This window comes from Trifolium pratense, linkage group LG7, assembly GCF_020283565.1.
Source record: "Trifolium pratense cultivar HEN17-A07 linkage group LG7, ARS_RC_1.1, whole genome shotgun sequence".
Lineage (NCBI taxonomy): Eukaryota > Viridiplantae > Streptophyta > Magnoliopsida > Fabales > Fabaceae > Trifolium > Trifolium pratense.
Window position 1 is genome coordinate 38,118,419 of NC_060065.1, and position 11,211 is coordinate 38,129,629.

At 32.2% G+C, this 11,211-nt stretch overlaps 1 long non-coding RNA gene across 1 annotated transcript; it reads left to right on the forward strand.

Annotated features, from left to right (window-relative positions):
* Nucleotides 1-511: 511 nt before the first annotated feature.
* LOC123898280 lies at nt 512-1,414 on the forward strand. The gene is made up of 3 exons (XR_006805291.1): nt 512-764; nt 966-1,066; nt 1,170-1,414. It is a non-coding gene; the product is annotated as an uncharacterized LOC123898280 (long non-coding RNA).
* Nucleotides 1,415-11,211: the final 9,797 nt, after the last annotated feature.

The following is an 11,211-nucleotide window of genomic DNA, read 5'->3' on the forward strand; positions in this document are numbered from 1 at the left end:
AATTTGAAAAAAATATATTTTACTCAAGCCTTAAGTAATGCTTATGCTTATGATGTGCCAATTAGCCAACTTCCGAAACCTAGCTTAAAAGGAGATGATGTTGCTATATATTAAAATCCCTCAAGAGGAATATAAGGCGGGCTTGGAAGATTGTCAAAATCACTTTCACGGTAGATGGTTGTTATCAAAGGGTGATCCACCTCTCACACTTCAAGACTTGCGTGCCAAATCTTATCTTAATCTTAATCTTATCTTAATAATATACAAACTCAAAACCATGTTAGGGAAAGAAAGCTTATTTGTCCACCTCTAACCACATTCTTGCCAAATCATCATTAATTAATATTACTTTCATTCCATATTTAGCTTATGGTGCCAACTTGGATGCTTGAGTTGGAAGAAAAATTTAAATTTTGAATTTCCCTCTTCTTTTGGTTTTGTTGGGTCTTATTTTTGCATTCAAACAAGTGAAAAACTGATCTGGCCCAGTTGTTGAAGCTTATTCCTCTCTGACTCTTATCAGTACACTCCCAGCGGATTTTATGGCTTTAATCGATATCTCTTCAACGTTGAACAGAACAGAGCAACCAAATTCAAATTTCCCCTTCAATCTCTCACTCTGTTCTTTATCTTCTCTCATTTTTTTTGGATTGCTTCATTTCTCCTTCTCTTTTGACAAATCCAGCAACGGGAAAGAATGAGGAATCATCGCACACGTCGGAGGCGAGAAAGAATGAGTAATCAGCATACACAAAGACGTTAAGGTAAGCTGAATGTCATTTATGTTTTGGATTTAATTTTTTGATTGTGAATGTGAACACTCACAAAGTGCTTGATGAAATGTCTCAATATGAAAACCAGGCTTTGTGGTATTCTTCTTCAATGTTGAGTATTCTTTCATTATTTGTTCAATTTATGCTTCCAACATAAGAGATTATTCGAACCCGATCTCATTTTCATTTCAGGAAAGAAAGTTCTTAGAAAGTTCTTAGGTGACAGATGGGTTCCTCTGTGTTTAAAGGAATTTGATCCCTTTTAGGAAAGAAAGTTCTTAAAACTCATAAAGGTCTCAAACTTTTGGTCATTTTGTCTCAATATGAAAGTTCTCATTTTGTTTTTTTTTTTTTTTTGCATCAATTCATTTCTTTCTTGGTGCTTGAAATATGCAGGAGCTAAAAGTAATGGAAATAAGAAAAATTATAGCTTTCTGGGATTTTGTTCATCAATCATTTCATAAAGGATGTTTCAGGTAACATAAAGCATATGCAATTTTAGGTAACACATGAAGCATGAGATTAAATATGTATTTACTATTATAAACATAAAGCAAAAACAATTTCAGGAAACACATGATTGAATGTTTAAGAAACATGAGATTAATTGCTTTTGTGAACTTCTCAATACTTTTTTAATACTTTTTTTATGTGTTTACATGGAGTTTTGATAACATCTTTAATTATAAAATTTCTTATGATAATTCTTTTGATTTTTTCCCCTTCTTTGAGTTAACCACACGGCAACAATATCTTTTTTGCCCTTATTTCTTCTATTCTTCAATCTGTTTTATGTTTTAGTTTTGATTCGATTTCATTTTTTTTTCCTGTTTATTGATTTTGATTTCGCATGAGATTGACTGTTCATTTCCTATGTAATTCTTATAATCCATGAGATTGGGTAGTGCTTTGTGTCAAGACGGTTAGTATTGAAGTTGTAAGAGGGTTGTTGGTTTGCTGCATTTATTCCATTTGCTTACCTTCATAACATGGCCTTAATTGTGTACATTAGGCAACTACCCATAACCTAGCCAACTTTCGAATAAACCAATGCAAAAAATCTATATGAAGTCACTTCTTTTTATGAGCTATGAAATATAGTAGTGAATGTACTTCTTTAATGATTTCCACTTTGAGTTTCTATGAATCTAATTAAGCAGTGTTAACAAGAATGTCAAATTGTTGCAGATGTGTACAACTAATGGTACAAAGTCAAATGTACACAAAGGTTGTTTTTGAAGGTTCGAGAAAGATAGCAAGATCGCCATGGTGCAAAAGTAGAAACGATATACCGAATTTTTAACTTCATATATCAGCAATTAGATTGCTGGCTGTTATAAGCCAATTGAATATACTTGGCATTGAAACACCAAGCAAAAAAAACACTTTGGTTATAGTAGTCTTAGTAGATAATATTATTGTTAACTTCACCTGATAGAATAAAAGTTCAAAATACATATTGTTCATTATTTTATTTTTTTATTGAGTTTTGGTTTGATAGTTTGCTTTGTAAGAGTCTTTAACATAGTAAGCAAAGAGAGGGGTATTATGTAACTTTAGTATAATTAAGTTCCAAATTTATTTTAGAAAAAATATGGGCGGCGTCCCGGAAGGGTTATGTTTATGCATATATCAACTTTGTTAAATATTATAGAGGGATGATGTTATGTAACTTTATGATAATTAAGTTTCAAGTTTTATATCTAGAAAAAACACGGTAGGCATCCCAGAAAGGTTATGTTTATGCGTGTATCGACTTTGTTAATATTTGATTTGATTGAATATAGTAATTTGTACTTCATACTTCCTGTTAAATGATAAGAGTAACTAACAAGTATGCCATCTAAATTGAGGGGTGAAACTAAAACACAACATTTTGCCATTTGATTGAATTTAGTTAGTAATTTAATTTGTACTATATGCTTCCCGTAATTCTTAATGGTAACCAAGAAATATTTTATCTAAATTGAGGGGTGAAACTAAGAAACAATATTTTGCCATTTTATTTATCACAAATTTATATAGCATTTGCAAATTGATAATTGTGTACGAAATTACTAAAAGGCGGTGTTTCCCGTGCGTTAGCACGGGCACCAGAACTAGTTATCTAATATTTGGAAACCTTTGGGAAGATGGGGCATTGTCTCTTTAGGTAAGGGATTCTATGAATTTAAATTCTCTTCGATAGAAGACATTCGAAGTGTTCGTGCAGTGACATCATGGAGTCTTAAACCGGGATTTATCAAATTATTTGCTTGGTCTCCAAATTTCAACCCAAAAAATTTTAAGCAAACAAACTCAATGTTGGGTTCGTTTCTTGAGTCTTCCTCAAGAATACTGGCGTCCGAAGATTCTATTTTCTATTGCTAATGGCCTTGGAACACCGGTAAGTCTCGATGCTTTTACAAGTAAGAGTTTTTTTGATAGATCCTTTGGACATTTTGCAAGAGTTCTAATTGATATTGATCTGTCTGCTAAAATAAAAAATAGAATTTGGGTTGAAAGAGAAGGTTATGCTTTTCTTGTTAATGTGGAATATGAGAATCTTCCACTCTTTTATACACATTGTCAATGTATTGGTCATAGCTTTTCTTCTTGTAAATTTAATGCTAAATCGGATAAAGAGAAAATGGTACTTCCAGAAAAGCCAAGACGTAACGTCAGCAAATACTTTCCTATTCAAAAAGAGGTTTTGGCTAATGGAAAAGAGGGTCAAGTGGATCATGCTGAAGTTGTTATTATTCCTGATTCTATCGATCAATCAGCTTTGTATGGAATAAACAATGTGTCTGCCCAAAAATGTGTTGATAATAATCCTCTTTTAGGATTTGTGGATTCCAATACACTAAGAACCATTGTTGATGGGGAGGTTATTAGTGTTGATAAGTTACAACAGGAAGACATGTGTCCTCCAATGAATGGTAAAGATCATGAGAATCAGACGGATGTTGATGTTGCTACATTACTAATTTGGAGCAGCAAAATGGGGATGATGTTGCCATGGCTACTGCTCCGGAAAGGCAGAATGTTGTTCCTGGGAGGAAGAACAACACTGATTTTAATCATAGAGCTTCTGAGGAAGTCCTAGAAGATGAAATAACGCGGGCTAATACCGATACCGCACAACATAATGCACGAATCATGGATCCAGATATGCCAGAGTTAATCTCTGACTCGGTAGAGGAAGTAGTAGCTGAAACTCAAACTATTTTGCAAACTATTTTGACGATATGGAGAAAATAAATCAAGCATGGGAAAGTAGAACAAGTAACAATACCGAAGAGGAAGTTCCATTCACTCCGTACGTGTCTAAGAAAACTAAAAAACAAAGCCTACGGATTGCGCGCAGCCTTGAGAGTTATCCTAGCCGGTCTAGGGGTCCACCTCCACGATACTCTCCATGATCCTTTCTGAGAGTTTTCTAGTCAAACATGGAAGTATGGCTAGTCAACTTCTCTTGGGTTCGATCAATCTAGAGGTTTTCTTTCGTGGGAAACCTTGCCTCATGTCCTCTTTGAAGACTAGTTTATGTATAGTCTCCCTAATTTTGGATTTGTTTTTGTTCGTTTTTTTTTTTGTTTTTGCTTTTGTTATTTTTGTTCTTTTATTTATCTTTCTTTTGTTTTTTATCTGGGTAAGGTTTGGTCCCCCACTTTGTATAGTTTCCCCTTTTTGTTTATATATTATATATGAGCAAAGAAGTATAGGATTAGTGCTACTAGATGTCTCTATGATGTTTATTAGTCTCTATGATGTCTCTTAATACTCTTAATTTACCTAAAAAAAAAAAAAAGAAAATATAAACACGACAAACCATACTGTAGTTGAAGAAGTTTGAATTATTATTGATGTGTTTGTTTAAGTTTTAAAAAAAAATATTTTGTTTTGAAAATTTTTAGAGATTTTTAAAAAAATTTAAAGCTACTTTCCATTTGTTTATCATAACAAAAAAATAAAAATAAATTTTGGAGTTAAAAATGATTCTTGAAAATTTTAGGATTATCTTACACTTAGGTTCCTTTATTTTTTTAAAAAAAATAGATTCTTGAAAATTATTAGGATTAACTTTTCATTTTGGAGTTAAAAATGAATTTTTTTTTTCAAAAAATCTATAACAAGCTATCAAAATGATAAAATAGATATTTTTTTTTTAAAAAAAATAGATTTTTTCTTAAGAAATCTAAAACAGACAGACCCTATGTCTTTTGGTTTGCCTATGGTCAAGGAAGTGATGATGAAAGAAATTAAAAATTGAAAACACATGATAAGTGTGTTGTAGACTGTTTTTATTTGTGATTATTTTTTTTCTGCTGTCTTTTTAATTGGACTCTTGTTTTTGTGGATAAGTCAAGTTCAAAATACATTTAAAATAAATGAAGGATCAATACGTACATGATTACTCAAGAGTATTTTGTGAGCATAATAACTAGCCTTGGTTAATTTAATTTGTAGAATAGATTTTTGGTTCTAGAGAACCTAATAGCAAAACTAACATTGTAAAGAAATAGGAAATTGCAAATATAAGCTCACGCCCTAGCTAACATATCAAATATAGTCTTCGTCATAGTCATAACCACCGTCCACCATCATCGTCATCATCACCACGAGTAACCTAACACACGAGTTTATGCGGCAGGAGCATAGTCATAACCACCATCATCGTCATCATCACCTTCCCTATATGCAATTGGTGCGGAATTTCCATTCCCAGTGTGATAATCTTCTTGAATGCAATCTACACATGTACAAACAAACGATTCACCTTCAATGCATGCAAGCTTAATGCACCTTGGGGAAATGGCCATGGAAAGTGATTGTCTTGAAATATGAGTTGAAAAGAAGATAATGGAATTGGCTATGAGTTGCTAATTAAGCTATATATATAGTTGTGTGAATTGAGTTGAGATTAGAGAGTTGTTGTTTTTATAACAAGAAGAAAAGTTGTTGGAGTTGTTCTTCCACAAGAATGATACAAAGGGAGTGTGGATTTCATGATTAGGGTGTGTGCATAACTCATTACCTGCATGTGTGATGCAATCTTGTGCAGCCACATCGTCAATTTGTCTTTACAAATAAGCATACACGTTGGAAAATGCAGCAAAGAATCAAGAATAACAAAATAGAATGTTTGCGTGGATGCATCATGGTTGGGACATATAATATTTTGATTCTTTCATTTTAAAGGTACCTTACCCTTTACTCAATTGTTTTCTAGCTTTTCGAATCACAAAGGGGCACAAAACTTTCAAATAAGTATGTTGATTAATCAGCATATTCTTTCACTTGTTTTTGATGAGCTTCTGGGCTCAGCATAAAACTATTTGTTTTTGAGCTTGAAAATATAGGAAAAAGGCTCTTTAGTCCTTCATTTTGCTTCTAGGATTCCCAAAAATAAAAAAAATACTCCTGAATTTCGTCCCAGTTAGGTTTGTATCCTACGTTCCAAAATCAAATTAGTTTTGGAAGCTACAATCCAAAATCGCTTAATTTCACAAGTTGCGTTTCGAAATGATCCAATATAGATGAAAACCCATAATTCATTGTTTCATTGATCAATTACGATATGGAATGTATTCCGATATATAACAAAAAGAGAAGTTGTTGGAGTTCTAGGTGTGAGCATTCCTTGTGTGTGATGCGATTAAGGCTAGTCCAAGCATTAAGCGGTCCAAACTGTTGATTTAGGTCGCCAATAAAATAACAATTTTTTAAAAGCAAGTTAGACTTCCAAAAGAATGAATAATTGTGAATACAATCAAACATTGTCAATACAAGGGATAAATTCTCAACTTTATGGTCTATTTTGTTCAAAAGAGGGGATAAATTTTAATGGAGGAAAGGGTAGGAAGAAAGGGTAAGGGGAGATATTTTTCTTAATTAAATATATGTTTGGTTTAAAGGAAAGGAAGAAAGAAGAAGTGAGAATCAACTATAAATTAATTGGTCTAAGTGGTAAAGATCTTGGTGCCCTTAAGCATGTGGTCAGGGTTCGATTCTTGACTCATGCGTATGAAAGAACTCACCTTGTGTGCCCCACAGATTCCCCGACAGAGATTAGTCATCACTAACAGTGGTGAAAACTTCGTACCAATATCATGGTAACCCATAAAAAAAGTGAGAGATACTTTAATTAAATAAGTATATAATTTGATATTTGGTTTTTAGCGGAATACCCCCACATAAGGATCAAACCAGTGACGAAGTCCCGTCACCCACTCTTTTAATCACACCCTATGAGAACCAATCAGAGGCTACCTCAGCAGAATCCCCTAAATGAGAAATATCTTTCCACCAGAGGGAAGCCCCCTAAAACCATATGGACGACCTCCAAAATAAGCCGATGGATACAGAAGACCATATCTAACGAAAATAATATCTCCCTATCCCGTACCCCGGACAACACCATCCATCTCCACTTACCTAGTAAAGCTAGATTCACATCACGAAGATCTCTAATACCTAACCCTCATTCGATTTTGGCCTACAGAACTTTTTCCCATCTTAGACAATCTTGCGATCAAGGGGTCTGGTTATGGTGCATAAGCCAAACTTATGCATCATGCATAAGCTTGCTTCCTACACCCCAGCCCATTTGCTTCCTACACCCAAGTCCCCAACATAATTGTTTCGTACACCTCAGCTCATTTCGTCATACACCCCCAACATAATTGTTTCGTACACCCCAACCCATTTCGTCATACAACCCCCCCCCCCCCCCCCCCCCAACATAATTGCTTCGTATACCCCAGCTCATTTCGTCATACACCCCGAAGCCCATCTCCAAACTAATTGCAACTACCGGTTATCATTTCTAAATCATCATCACCGTCACTGAAATCATCATTCATCGCCATCACAGAACTCATCACAATCGCCGGCCACACCACAACATTACGGGAATCATCATTCATCGCCAAGTTCGAGATTAGTGATTGAAAATGGTTTCTTAATAGTATAACAATTCTTAATAATAATTTCATTGTTCATTTATTTTATTAGAAGCCATTACACAATTATTTTGGTTTCACATACAAGACTATCAAAACCATTAAACCATAATTATTTTGGTTTCAAAGTGATTTTGAAAAAGCTAAACAAAGACAGAAATTCATTTTACAACGGAAGAAACAAAACCATTAGACAATTATTTTGGTTTCACATAGAAGACTATCAAAACCATTAAACCATATTTATGGTTTCAGTAATCATCATTATTTAAAACAATTTAACAATAATAATGATTTCAGTGTATAACATCTTGAAACCATTTAACCAATATTAAGGATTTAAAAATCTATTTTACCCTCATAGTCAATATTAATGGTTTAACAATACTAATGATTATATAAAACCATTTAACAATACTAATGATTTCAGTGTATAACATCTTTAAACCATTTAACATACCAAATAGGATGAGATTCCGAAAATACAAAATAGGATTAATATTAGTTTGTCTAGCTTAGCGTTCGAGGGATGAGCGGATGTAAACCCGCCGGTCCCCTTTTTACTCCAATTTTATTTATTAATTTTATTTGCGGAAGACAAACAACCGGAAGACAAAGTGCACGACAATCGTTCGGTCATTCGAGGGATGAGCGGATTAAACCCGCCGGTCCCCTTTTAAATCCAAATTATTTAATTACAATTTATTTTTTAGGTTTTTATCATTTTTTATTTTATTTTTTGGTTTAAATTATACAAATTAAATAAATTAGATAATAATAAAAAAAAAACAAATAACATCACAGGGATGCAGAAAGTAAGCAGGAGAGGTGCAGGTAGTAGGAAATAATCCAGGCCCGAACCACAAGAAGGCCCAGAGCGCAGCAACAAACAAAACAAACAAGGGAATGATCTGGGCTGTTTGATTAATCAAACGGCTCATGCATGATCAGGAGGGTGGAAGCACTAAGGCCACTTGATCAAGGATCAAAGGCTAAAATGGAATGGCGCGTGGAAGTAACGTTGCAGGTGCGCGCAGAGGATCAACGCCTATTCTTATGCACCATGCATAAGGAAATGCCTTATGCACCATAACTTTTGCCGCAAATAAGATGTTCAATTTGTATCGACGAATATTTTTAAAATATAAATTTTTCATAATTTATAATAAAAAATAATTAAAAATATTAGTAATCAAAGTTATGCATCGACATATATTTAGAAATTTAAAATGACAAATAAAAAGAAATGGAAGAGTATAAAATTGGGGACCAATATTGTAATTTACGATCAGATAAAAATTTGATTATATGCAAGGCAGTAATGAATAGGGGTGCTCAAATCCAAACCAATCCAAATAAAAACCGAAAACCGATCCAAAAAAAACCGAAAACCGCAAAAAACCGAAGTTTTTTGGATGTGTTTGGATGTTCTTTTGTGAAAACCGCTGGATCGGATCGGATTTCGGATTGATTTCTTAAAACCGATCCAAACCAAACCAAACCGCATACATATATTTTAATATTTATTTATCCTTTTATTAGTATAAATATATATTATTGCATTAACCTTTTTTCATTTTAAATTTTGTTAATACTATATGTTAGTTTAATTTAATCTATTTTAAATTTTGTTAATACTATATGTTAGTTTAATTTAATCTATTTTTTTTTTACTTTTTGTATGTTTTGAATATAATTGGTAATTGTCATTCCAAAATATTAATTTTCAATATATTATATGTTATATTTTACATCAAACTTAATATTTATTTTGTCAAAAATGTCAAACTATTATTTTGTAGCATTTTTTATAATATTTATATTTATTAAAAAAATTATAATTTATAATTTGGATATCCAAAAACCGATCCAAATTAAACCGCATAATATTGGATCGGATTGGATCGGATTTTTTTTATTTGTCATCCAAAACCGAACCAAACCGCAAATGAATTTATTTTTGGATCGGATGAGTTTTTGCCTCAAAACCGATCCAAACCGAACCGCGAGCACCCCTAGTAATGATGATTAATGATACCCACATGATGAAATTAGTGTAAACAAATGACAAAAGAAAATGAATGATTAGTAAAGGTTGGTTGTAAAGCCACGCTGTGTTAGGCTTTATCCTATGCTTCAAGGTCCCACTCCCACAAACAATCACACCTCATAACCTCCTTTTTCTCATATGAAATGAAATGAAATAATACATAAGCTAAGAAAAACTTGTACTCTTTCTTTGCATTTTCTAACCGTCCTTCGAAGATTCTAGACACTGATATCGATCCAGATAGTTGGGAAATCCCAAGTTAATTTGTTGCAGTCATACAATTCATATCATCCACCATCTTAAAATGGGAGTTAGCTTTAACTTAATTTTTATAAAACCGATTTATAAGGTAAAGATCGTGATTGTTCAAAAAAAAAAAAAAGATAAATATTGTCTCTTACTTAGTGTAGAAAAGTACTAAAGTTAAAACGAACTGAACTAAAAAAATTGAACTATAACTAATAGTTTTGAAATTGAATTGAAACAATTCAGTTCGATTCATAATTACTATCAGTTTGGTCTGGTTTCGTTCGCTTTAATAGTTCAGTTCGCTTTAGTGAAAATTTAGTTATGATTTGGCTTAGAAACATAAAACCAAACAACTTTAACAGTTTGGTTCTGTTCAAAAGACAAACAGTTCAATTCAATTACTATAATTTTTAAAAATAATTTGATTCAGTTCGATTCGATTTTCCTCCATATCCGAATCATACCCACTGTTACACCTGACTCCATCAGAATTCACAACATCAATTAAAAATAAAAATATCATGTCAAAAAAATTAAATTCAAGATTATCAGCTGGACGGTGGTTCATTCTTAAGCAACAATGACCCCACTTATGTGATCATGTAGCAGACTGCACACACATGAATTGAATATTCTCATATTTCTTTTTTATACTTTTAAGGATTAAATTAATATTAGTTTTGTTTTCAAAGAAAAGTTAAATATGTTTTTTTTTTTACTTAAGTTAAATATGTTTTATTCATAATAAAATTGGGACTTTATTTGACCTAAAATAAAATAAAATTGGGACTTTATAAATTTACTCCTTGTTTAAAGTTTATTCAATTTTAGTCTTTATATTAAATTTTATAAAAAAAAAAATAGTGTTTTTTTACACGTATTATACTTTTCCAACACTTTAATGCCTCCAACTTAGGTCACAAGCAAACGTTACCAAACTCGGCAAAATAGTATTTTTTTTAACAATAAAAAAGTAGTGGTTTTAGTCTCTATATTTTTTACACAACTTTCCTTCACTGATAATTATATGTTAGACACGTTGATATTTAAACTTTAATTTGTTATGTTGTGATATTTTAAAATTTTGTTAGATCATTTTCCGTTGGTGATTTTTCCTATAAAGTCAATATATATATTTTTTTTTGGTAAGGAGGTTAAAAAAGAAAGAAAATTAAAACGAGAAATTATTCAC